The sequence below is a fragment of the Mustela putorius genome, unplaced genomic scaffold, assembly GCF_011764305.1.
Source record: "Mustela putorius furo isolate JIRA1106 unplaced genomic scaffold, ASM1176430v1.1 tig00000198_pilon_pilon_pilon, whole genome shotgun sequence".
Taxonomy (NCBI): Eukaryota; Metazoa; Chordata; class Mammalia; order Carnivora; family Mustelidae; genus Mustela; species Mustela putorius.
In genome coordinates this window covers 694,219-704,566 of record NW_025421311.1, presented here as the reverse complement: position 1 = coordinate 704,566, position 10,348 = coordinate 694,219, and the positions used below count along the sequence as shown (strand labels likewise).

Here is a 10,348-nt window from a genome sequence, read left to right as displayed (position 1 = left end):
CATTTCAAATTCCAATAATTTGACAAATCAGAGACAAATTGGAGACAAAATAGAGACAAATAAGGAGCCTGGGTCTCTGTGACACACATGGAGTGAGCGTGGAAGGAGCGAGGGAGAGGACTAGACAGGACTTACTTACCTGGACACAGAAAGGTGCGTTTTCAGTCACTACTAACATGCATGGGACTCGAAGGCCCGTGCGGAACCCAGCAGGGTGGGGGAGGCCTCTGGTGCTCAGAAACGTGAGGATTAACAAAACGAAACGTTCCAGCTTCCATGGGGACCCAAATGCAATTTGCAGCTAGAAAGTTCAGAGCTTTAAAAATTCTGTCATTTACAGTAAGAAAAAAACCAGGTAAGCGGGGCTGAGGCCAAAAGGAGAAAGAGATCAGGCTACGGGTCAGAACGGCAGAACAGTGGGGCTGCGGAAAACTCCTCTGGGAGTGAAAGGTGGACGTGACCCAGCTGGGGCTTCTGGGTCAGCGGGCGCAGTCCCGGAAGCCGGCCACAGCCATGGTGCAGGTGTGAGGTCTCTGCTACGGGAGGTTAGAGTGCTCTTTTTCCAAAACGAAGAAGTAGCTCAGTGTATTAACTCCACTTTGGGCTCCCGAGTTTCAGGCATCTGAACAAAATCAATTGCTGAGGACTGAAGGCTTTGCTGTCCACCACTTTTTGGACTAAAAAATTGGGGAACTGGAAGAGAACAGGTAATATCTAAGAGTTCTTACAAAGAGAGCCGTTCATGATTCATGAACCCCTGGCATTTTAGAAGGTCAGTGGGCATTAAGGGGCAGCCTTGAGGGGCTGGGTCACTGGGCTTCAGGCACACGGGGTTAAGATCCTGCCTTAACAGCCACCTGGCTCCAGAGCTTTTTCAGCTGTACAAATCCATCCATACACCCACTGACACATCCACCCTATCCGTCCATCCGTCTGTCCATCAGTCCGTCCGTCCACCCATCTATCCATCTCTGATATTTTCAATGTGTCTATCATGTGCCAGGGACTGTTCAACAGCAAACAGTGAAGGGTTGATAACAGTCTCAGCCCTAGAGAGCCTTACCTGCTAACGGAGGCAGGTAAGCCCCAAACCGCACAGCAGTGGTAGAGCCCTCTGCAATTGATTTAGCTCAGATGTCTCAAATTTGGAAGCCCAAAATAAAGAAAATACACTGAGCCACTTGTTCATTTTTTTTAAGAAGTGAAAATTATTTTTTAATGGAGAGAAGACTATATTGTATGTTGGGTAAAGCACCTTCTGAATGAGCCAGCTTGAAAGTTCCTTTTGCGGCTGGCTTGCTGCTCAGCGGGGAGCCCGCTTCTCCCTCTCCCTCTGTCTGCTGCTCCCCCTACTTGTGTGCTCTCTGTCAAATAAATAAATAAAATCTTTTTTTAAAAAGTTCCTTTTGCACCATACATTTTAGCTACTTTATGCTACCTCAAGAACTCTACCTTTCTTCCATTCTTAAACTTTCTAAGACCTTATGGTAATTTTTAACACACTTAAATGTTTTTCCTTATCTTACTGAACACCATGGGGAAAAAGTAATAAGCTACAAATCAAACACTTTATAATTAATAAATATAGAAGTGTTTAAGTCTTTCATTCTCATAATAGACTTTGACACCATTACTGATGTGAGACAGGTGACAAGTTTCAAGGCCACCACTTCCCTGTGCTGCCCCACGTCTGGGCAAGCTGATGAGAAACCCTGGGTGTTTCCTCCTTTGGCACCCAAGGAAGCTCGCGTCACACAAGCCTGGCCGATGTGGACTCCCCAGCCCCGACCACAAGGAAAGCCGTCAGTCTCCCCTCCCTCGACCTGCTCGGGAGTCACCCCACCCCCAGAAAGCTTCATCGTGTGACTAATGAGCCTCCTTGTACCCTCCTCACGGGGCATGACATCATCCCCCAAACCAAGCCTGGGGGAGGGCAAGGGTCTGTGCCACCTCTACGTAGCGGCCACAACAATCTAGTTTTGCACCGAATAGGAAAACGTTTTATACGAGATTATGATTACTTATCTCGGTATAATCTGTCAATCATATTTTATGATCTATATACCTGCACCCGTTGAAGTTCAAGTAGTAAAGACACAACAGTGAGAAACATTGGAAGGCTCCTGACACGATGACGTCCTTTTATCCTCAGGATGTAGAGAACGTTTAAATGATGGAGACAATCGACTAGAAGGGACATGTCGTCAAATGGACCAGGGAGCCACAACGGCATGTAAACTGACAGACGCCCCGCGCAGCAAACACATCCTTGGGGGGACCCGGCCAGTGGAGGAAAACCCCACGGACGCTTCCTGTCCTCCCTTTCCCCAGTGTCACAGGTCCAGAAGGAAAGAGGCTACTTCCGTTTGACCCAGAACACCCCCACAGACGGCATCATATTAAGTGGCTTGGTGAGGTCGAAATGCAGCGAGAAGCAGTTTTAACTGCATGCACTGCCAAGGACAAGCCCCATCGGGGCGGTGATGAGGGCTGCACCTCGGGGAAGGGCTCGGTAACTAACCCCACTCCGAGACCAGAATGTGTGCGAACTAACTGGAATTTAAACAAAAACTAGAAAAGAGAGAGAGAAATACCTGTATGGTTTTTCTTCTTAATTTCACGGCTCCAGGGGCACCTCAGTAGCTCAGTGGTTTGAGCCTCTGCCTTCAGCTCAGGTTATGACCTCAGGGTCCTGCAATCGAGCCCCACATTGGACTCTCTGCTTAGTGGGGAGCCTACTTCTCCCTCTCCCACTGCTTGTGATCTCTCTCTCTGTCAAATAAATAAATAAAATCTTTTTTTTTTTTTTTTAATAAATAAAATCTTTAAAAAAAAAAAAATTCACAGCTCCAGATACAGAAAATGTCGAATCTTCGGTATGGATTTTCACTACAAAATCTGGTCATGTTGGCTTCCATTCTGCTTTGTGTTCCCCCGGTTTGGGGGCCACAGATTTTTCAAGGCAAAGAACAGATGGTGAGAGGAACGTGCAGGTCAGAGTCAGTGCCAGCCTTCTGTGGGAGCCTGGGCTGGCCGTGAGCCCCCCCAGGGCTCAGAGCCCTACATCACTGTACCTGGAGGGCACCCGGCACACTGAGCGCACTCACGGCCCCACACCACCCTCTGTACGTGGATGTCATCTCCTCGGAGCCCAGCACCGAGTAAGGTTCCTAGGGCTGCAGAAAGTGAGCTGCATTTGCACGACAAACCACCGCAAGGCACGCAGGACAGCGTGCAGCAGACAGGACCAAAGCTGCGAACAAGGCTCAGCTCCAGTGACCCCCTTGCCGCTTCAGTGGTTCCAATTTCACATTCTCTAAGGGAGGATCGGACAGCCGGGGGCGGGGGGGGGCTGCTCCTCCGACCGGCCAGCCTGGCTTTGGGGCCATCCCACAGCGGGGCCGGGTGTGGGCGGCTCCCAGCCCGGCGTCTGACCCCAAGACCCCTGCCCGTCATGGACACCTGCGCTGATTTTCCAACACCCCCTCCTAAGGCACAGACAGGTGCACGAGTTCTCAAGTCCAAGACTAGTGCTCCCTGGTTTAACCCTGAGGCTCCGCCTGCGCCGGAACTAAGTGTCACTAACCGTGTGACACTTAGTGACCGTGACACTACCTAAAAACAAGCATAAAGAAGGCAGAAAAAGAACTCCCTTTCCATACCCAAACTTCTGGAAAGAGTCCTACAGTGTGTACAGAGCCTCACACTTGCCTCTGGGCACAACGATCTGTGTTCCGGCAGCACAGGCTGTGCTGGCTCCCCAAGCCCGAGATCCTTCCTGTCACAGGAACCCAACGCAGCGCGGCAAACCTTGGACTATGAGCCACTGTGGACACGGGGCTCCCGCAGGGTAAGGAAGGCAAGGACTGCAGCGGGCCCTCAATGCAGGGACACAGAGACAAGGCAGACAGCCGCGATGGGCCTGCCAGCCTGGGACAGCGAGCCCCGTGGTCCCCGGGCAGAGCGCACCTTAGAAGGAGAAGGGGCTGCAATAGCAGGGGCAGGAAGGTCACAGAGCCCATGTGTCCAGTGCACCCGCTTCCTGCACAGCAGCTCACAGGGCTGTGCTGGGAGAGGAGCCCTCGCCAGACTGGGGGGAAGGAGGTGCCTCATCTCCCAGGATAGAGGGCCACCAGGCCTCGCTGAGCACCCCGTAGCTCACCCCTGGCCTCTGTTATCTCTCTGCCTCATCAGACGCGTCTAACGGCGTCCTTGGGCCTTCACTTCCCCACAAAGACTACCATGTCCCACACAACTTACACTCCGCACCTTTAGCAGCTTCCCTTCGCTCCCGTCTGTCACACATCCAGCCAGGGCCCCCACGGCTGGAGGAAATGTTCCCTCAGTGCCCCTGAGCAGTGCCCCTCAGATGCTGGGAGAGAACGTGGGGTGTCTCGCTCACGGCCCCCAGCACAGGGACCCACGCCGTGCTCACGCTGCCTTCCTGGGTGACAGACAGAGCGGTTCCTGGCGGTGAGCCATTCTGCCCTGGGCGCTTTGTCATCACGACCCTCAGGGACCAGTGGACTTGTCCAGATCACCTCTGTTATCAGCCCAGAGTCACACAGTCCCTGTGTCAGACACGGCTAGTGACCTGCCTGAAACGCATGCTCCTGGAAAGTTTTCACTGGGCGGGCCCATCGCAGACACAATGATTCCGAGCTGGGGAGAGAGAGGCCAGGGAAAGAGAAGACTTCAGGGGAGACTGCCCTGTCCCCCCGCTGGCAACAGAGAGGTACGGCCCGGGAACCCCGCGGCCAGCAGAGGCTGGGGCAGGAACCGTGCTCTCGGGACACCGCTGCAGCGGGGTTAGAGGGGCTCAGGTCCCTGGAGGCTGGGGCCTTGCCCTGTCACCCTGGGCCTCTGGATCGTACAACGATGATAAAATGCACCCAAGCTCCGTGTCTGTCGCTGGGCTCCAGCTGACGCCAGCGCGAACTACAGCCCCTGCTCAGTGCCAGCCTCGGGGTCTGCCCCCGAACACCCAGGACACCCATTCTTACCTGCTTTCCCGCCAGAGCACAGAGGCGACCAGCACAATATCCCTACTAGATGCAGCGCAGACAGGCCTCGCACTCGCCCGGGCTGTCATACGACAGCCCACAGGCCCCCAGAAGGCTGGTGTCCTGATGAGGCCGACAGCGTGGGGCATGTTAGCCTATAGTGCTGCGGACAGAAGCAGCTCAGACGTGGCTGGACAGTGGTGGGAAGACAGAAGACAGGCTCGAGTTCCTGTCCGGGTAGCCAGGAAGCCCCCAGAGGGAAGGTGACATCTGGGCCAATGTCCGGAGGAAGCAAAACCACTGGACGGGAGCCCCACCAGCAGGAGAGACGGCAAGTGAGGGGCCATGACCCACCCCCAGCTCCTGATCCGGAATGGGAGGTGACCGGACAAGACCATCTCCACATGCCTTCGCAGGGTTATGGGGACTGCAGCAGCACATCCAGCCCGAGGACAGGCTGCAACCTTGCTAGAAAACACTCCTACCTGACAAAGGTCCCCCCTGGAAGCTCCTGCGGGAGTTTCTCTTGGCCCAATGGTGGGTCGCAGGTGTAAAGGGAGTGGAGACTGTGCTGAAGTCAAATACACCTTGGAAACTGGCTGCTCACTGCAGGACTCCTCAGGTCCTTGAAAACGTGAACTGTGGCAGACAGACTCTGCAGGACTCACCTCACCATGGAAGCCTTTTCGGATGCAGACTAGCTGAGGAGATGGTTCCACGGAACACACTTTGGGAACAAATACTGTACACTAGAGGCTGGTACACATTTTCTGTAAAGGACCAAATAATACATACTTTAGGCTTCATGGACCAAATGTTCTGCTGCAGCTCTTTGATTTGCCACTCTAGCTTACCAGCAGCCGGAAACACATACTTATAAACAAACGAGCAAAGCCAAGTTACTACATTTCAATTTAATACTCTTCTTACATATCATAAAATGTTAGCTATTTTTATTTTTTTCAACCATTTGAAGTGTGAACCATTTTGAACTCACCGGCCACACACAGACGGAGGGAGGACTGGATCTGACCTGCAGGCTGTACCCCACCAACCCCGGCTTTAAACAAATGTACATTTATCCTTTTTTTCCTTTTTTTGTAATCGGTACATATCTTTTTAACTCACAGCTTAAAGTCACACGGCTAGCATCCTGATCACCAGAAAAGGTGGTTGTAAATCACATTTCCAAAATGTATTTGAGACCAAAAATGGCTCGGAAGAAAAATCACATTTTTAGACACAGCTCCATTATAATTACTTCTTGCTAGAAAAATGAAATCTAATTCTACCTTGACAACAGAATTATTAGGAAAAATGGCCTATATTTTTCTAATATTGGTTTTTATTTTCCTCTCTAAAATTTTTGAAAATCGAATTATCATTCCTTCTCCAGAAGATACTCTAAATGCACTGTCTTCTGTGGAAAGGAAGCATTTGCAGGCAGCCTGACCTCAGCCAAAATTGCACTTACCATCGTCTGAAACATGGTCCCCTGCCTTCTTCCTCTCCACCTGGCATCCACTTACTATTATCACTGCTCCAAACAGGCCTGGCCCCTTTCCCTCTCCCGCCAAAATCTAAATTCCCTCATGCCCCATCGTCTCCCACTTTTCCTTTAAATCTGTGCTCACAGTAAAGCAGAACCTCGCTCTCATGATGGTGTAAATGACTTATAAAAGCAAACAATGTTAGGATACTGTTGGGCGTGTGTGCACTTTAGCAGAAGGAATGAAGATTTACCTCTGGGACTCCCGCCCCGAGGTAGCCAGCAGGTGGGGGAACCGGGTCTTCCAGCAACCTCAGGTAGGTTCCCAGTCCTGAAATCACATTCGATAGGAAGCCATGTCCCTCAGCCAGGAGAAGAGGCGCACGCGGCCCCAGGCAGAGGCTCTGGTCAAGGCTCGCTTCCGCCCCATGAGATGAGCACAGACAGGGGAGCAGGTGCCTCCTCTCCACCTTGTGGAAAAGGACAAATAGCTTTCCCTCCACTCTTCTGAGTTCTCGACTGACACATCCTGTAATAAAAGATGGATTAATGAGAAAAGCACAAAGTTTACCGACATGTACACTTGGTGCATCCAGGGAGACAGATACCCAGGAGAAGTAAGTCAGTCCCTGAGGTGGCCTGAGCCACCGGCCAAAACACCACCTTCAGGACAGATGGAGAAGGTGTGTGTGGGGCTGCGGGGGACATCTGTCCTCCTCCTTAGACACCATCCTGTGATGGAGTCCCCCTTTGGCTTCCTGGAGTGGACAGAGATTTCCTTTATAAATGTCAATGTCCCTCGCCAGAGTCTAACTTCTGCATCTGCTGTTTCTCAAAACCATCAGCTCGAGAAAATGCTGATGCCAGAGAAGCAGGTTTGGGGGCAGCTGATCCTGCTTCCTTCCCCCCAACATGCTGAGCCTGAACCGGGACTTCAACTGCCTCCATTATGACCTCAGTGTATACTTCCTAATTAAGTTCTCGCTTCACTCGGGCACAAGACGGGAGGGGTGAGGTGGGGCACGCCAGGCGCCCCGTAGTAAGCACACAGACCACCCTGCAAACAGGGGAGACTGTCCTGACACCAGCGACCACCAGCGACCTGACCTTCGCTACCCACCTGCGGGGACCCGCTGACCTCTACCCACACTGTCGTGATCTAACCCAGATGTCTTTTGCATGATTCGGAGACGCCAGCACACCATCTTTCCGTCTCCGCCTCACTGAGATAGACCCCTTTCCTGTCTCTCTGTCTTCAGACTCTGTCAGCAGCGAGGGCCCTAGTCTGGTCTCTTTGGGGACAAGGTGCTCTTGCACTCCTGATCTCCAGCTACAAACCCTATCTCAGGAAACACAGCGACTGATCAAAATGCTGCCAGCAAAGACTCGGAACCTAAGGCCCTCTCCCTGCTGAGATTTTCAAGCCCGAACACATAAAGGGAAAGGATCGAGGGGCTTGGCTGATAGCTGACCACTAAAGAGGGGTATCAAGTTTTTTATCATTGACTCTTACTTAGACTTTTGTAAGGTACATAAAACACACCAATGAGCATTCAACCCAGTGAGAAATGCTCACTCTGTCCGCCCTCACGGGCTTGGGACTGCCGCTCTCGCTGAGCAATACAGTCGTGTAGAGCATAGACAGACTCTCCCGCACCCGCGATCAGAAAGCTCCTGTCGGAGGACAGAGCACCCCGACTGCAGATACAGTGGCGTTCACGCAGCACGCACTGCACCGCCTCCTTCCGCTCACTTGCTTCTCCACCAGGGGATGCGATTTCTCAAAATCCTTGCTCTGATGTTGACGTTTTGCAGGAACCAGAGAGAGCAGGCCAAGAAAGAAACAGGACCTTCCTGTTCTCATGTTACATTACACTTTCCAGCCCTTTGAAGTCAGTGTAACCCTCCACTAAGTACTTGGCAAACTTTAAACCATACATCTGTGAAGCTGGAGTTTTTTTCCCCTTCACGTTACCTTTCACCTACTTTAAAATAAACCACTCATTGTTCAAGGGGGAAAACTCAAATTTGTGTTTTCGGTTTTTTTTTTTTTTTTTAAGTAATCTATAATAGATTAAAACATTGCTGGAAGGTTTGCAATGAACTAATTTACTGTGCAATAAATTCCTAGGAAAATGAAGTGAGCAGGGAAATCAGCTTTCAACCTTGAACATGTAGGCCTCTGTTTGTTTTTTTAATTAACAAAATGTAAACTTTTTTAAATTAGAAAGGTACATGAACCTGATTCTCTAAATGTTTACGTTACACAGAAACCTAGAGAATCAAGGGGGAAAAGTCATAGCCCACTTTCTTGTGTTGCTTGATTTAATATTAAAATACTAAAAGCAAGTGTATGGAAATAAGTGTGTTTGCAAATTTTTTTAGATTTGAGTTTTAGTTTTGCCTACATTTTCCCAAATTTTATCCCTAGGAGATCATAAAAGCTATTTTTAAAATCATGAACTACAAGGCCTGCAGGGAGGGACACAAATCAGCAGCAGCCTCCTCTCCTGCTTCCCTGCCCTTTGGGCCTGGTCTCCCCCTTTCCATCCACCTGCAGCCCTCAGGCCTGAAACCCGAGGACACTGTTTGCAACCCTAACATCCTCCCCTCCCAGGCCCCCATGCCTTTGCACACACCGCCTCTCCGCTTGCAGAGCCGCTCACCTAGGACCCCTTCCCACCAGGCTAGGCAGGCACCTTTCAAGCATCACCTCAGATCACACCTTCAGTGGCGTCCAGGCCCCGCTCAGGAACTGTGAGTACGCCCTGGTCCCTGCAGGGACGGCATCCTAGACGCACTTAGGCGAAGAGAGCGCTCTCTGATCAGGCAGCTGTTTCGGTCCAGGGGGGCTCTGGGAGCACAGGCCGGGCATCTGCCGTCTTCATGGCCCGCGGACTCCCGGCCGTGCAGGGTGGGCCGTGGGGACGGCACAGAGGAGCCGGGCTCGGTGCTTCGGCTGCTGGGGCTGGACCCTTGGCTGACCGGGGGTTCTCAGGGGCTCCAAGCACCGGCAGGGCCGGTGGAGCCCAGGGCCGGGAGCAGAGCGCCGGCCGGAGCGGGTGCCGCCACGGGCCGCAGTGGACACGCGGGAAAGCAGAGGGGGAGGCCGTGCCCGCAGGACAAGATGCAGACTTGCTGTGACACGGGGCCGGGGATAGAGGCGGGCGTGCGGCACCGCGTCCTAGGCCGACACGGGTCGCCGCAGGGAGGTCACGGCCGCGGCTGCGTGCGGAGCAGGGGGCACCGGGGGCCGGTGGGGACCGCGGGCCAGCGTCGGCGCCGCGTGCGCTCAGCAGACTGGGCGGGGGGACGGGGGGGGGGCAGCCCGTTGACTTGACTTCCACTTAATACACTGTTTCCACGGGGAAAGGGATCTGGGTGCTAAACCGAGTTTCAAACACTTCCTTGGAACACAGTCCACGCGTCGTGTGGGACTGGCTGTCCTCGGGGCCTGACCCTAGCGGCCACGGGTCGCCGCAGTCTGAGAGCAGGCGCAGTGGGCCCCACAAGCATGATCCGCCGGAGCAGCCCGAGCGCAAGCGCAAGCGCGGCGAACGCCGCAGGTAGGACTCCCGCAGGCAGTTCTGCGCAGGCGCAGCGAGCTCCGGAGGCTAGCCCCCGAAGGTCGCTCTGCGCAGGCGCAGTGAACTCCGCAGGCAGGACGCCCCCTACCCTCCCCCCAGGACCGTGCTGCGCAGGCGCACTGAGCACGTATTTGGCCAAGTCACCACTTTCCGGCATCAAAGAACGTTTGTACTTTTCCACTGCTGTGAAGTGATTTCTGCCAGTTTGGCGGAGGCCGAGACCCGCTCGTATAAGCCTGCTTCGCCTGCCAAGAAGGCGGAGGCTGCGC

General features: G+C 53.1%; 1 long non-coding RNA gene across 1 annotated transcript; it reads right to left on the bottom strand.

Moving 5' to 3' along the window:
* Nucleotides 1–2,852: 2,852 nt before the first annotated feature.
* LOC123391312 lies at nt 2,853–10,050 on the bottom strand. The gene is made up of 3 exons (XR_006605937.1): nt 9,218–10,050; nt 6,747–7,021; nt 2,853–5,773 (listed from the first exon to the last, which is right to left on the bottom strand). It is a non-coding gene; the product is annotated as an uncharacterized LOC123391312 (long non-coding RNA).
* Nucleotides 10,051–10,348: the final 298 nt, after the last annotated feature.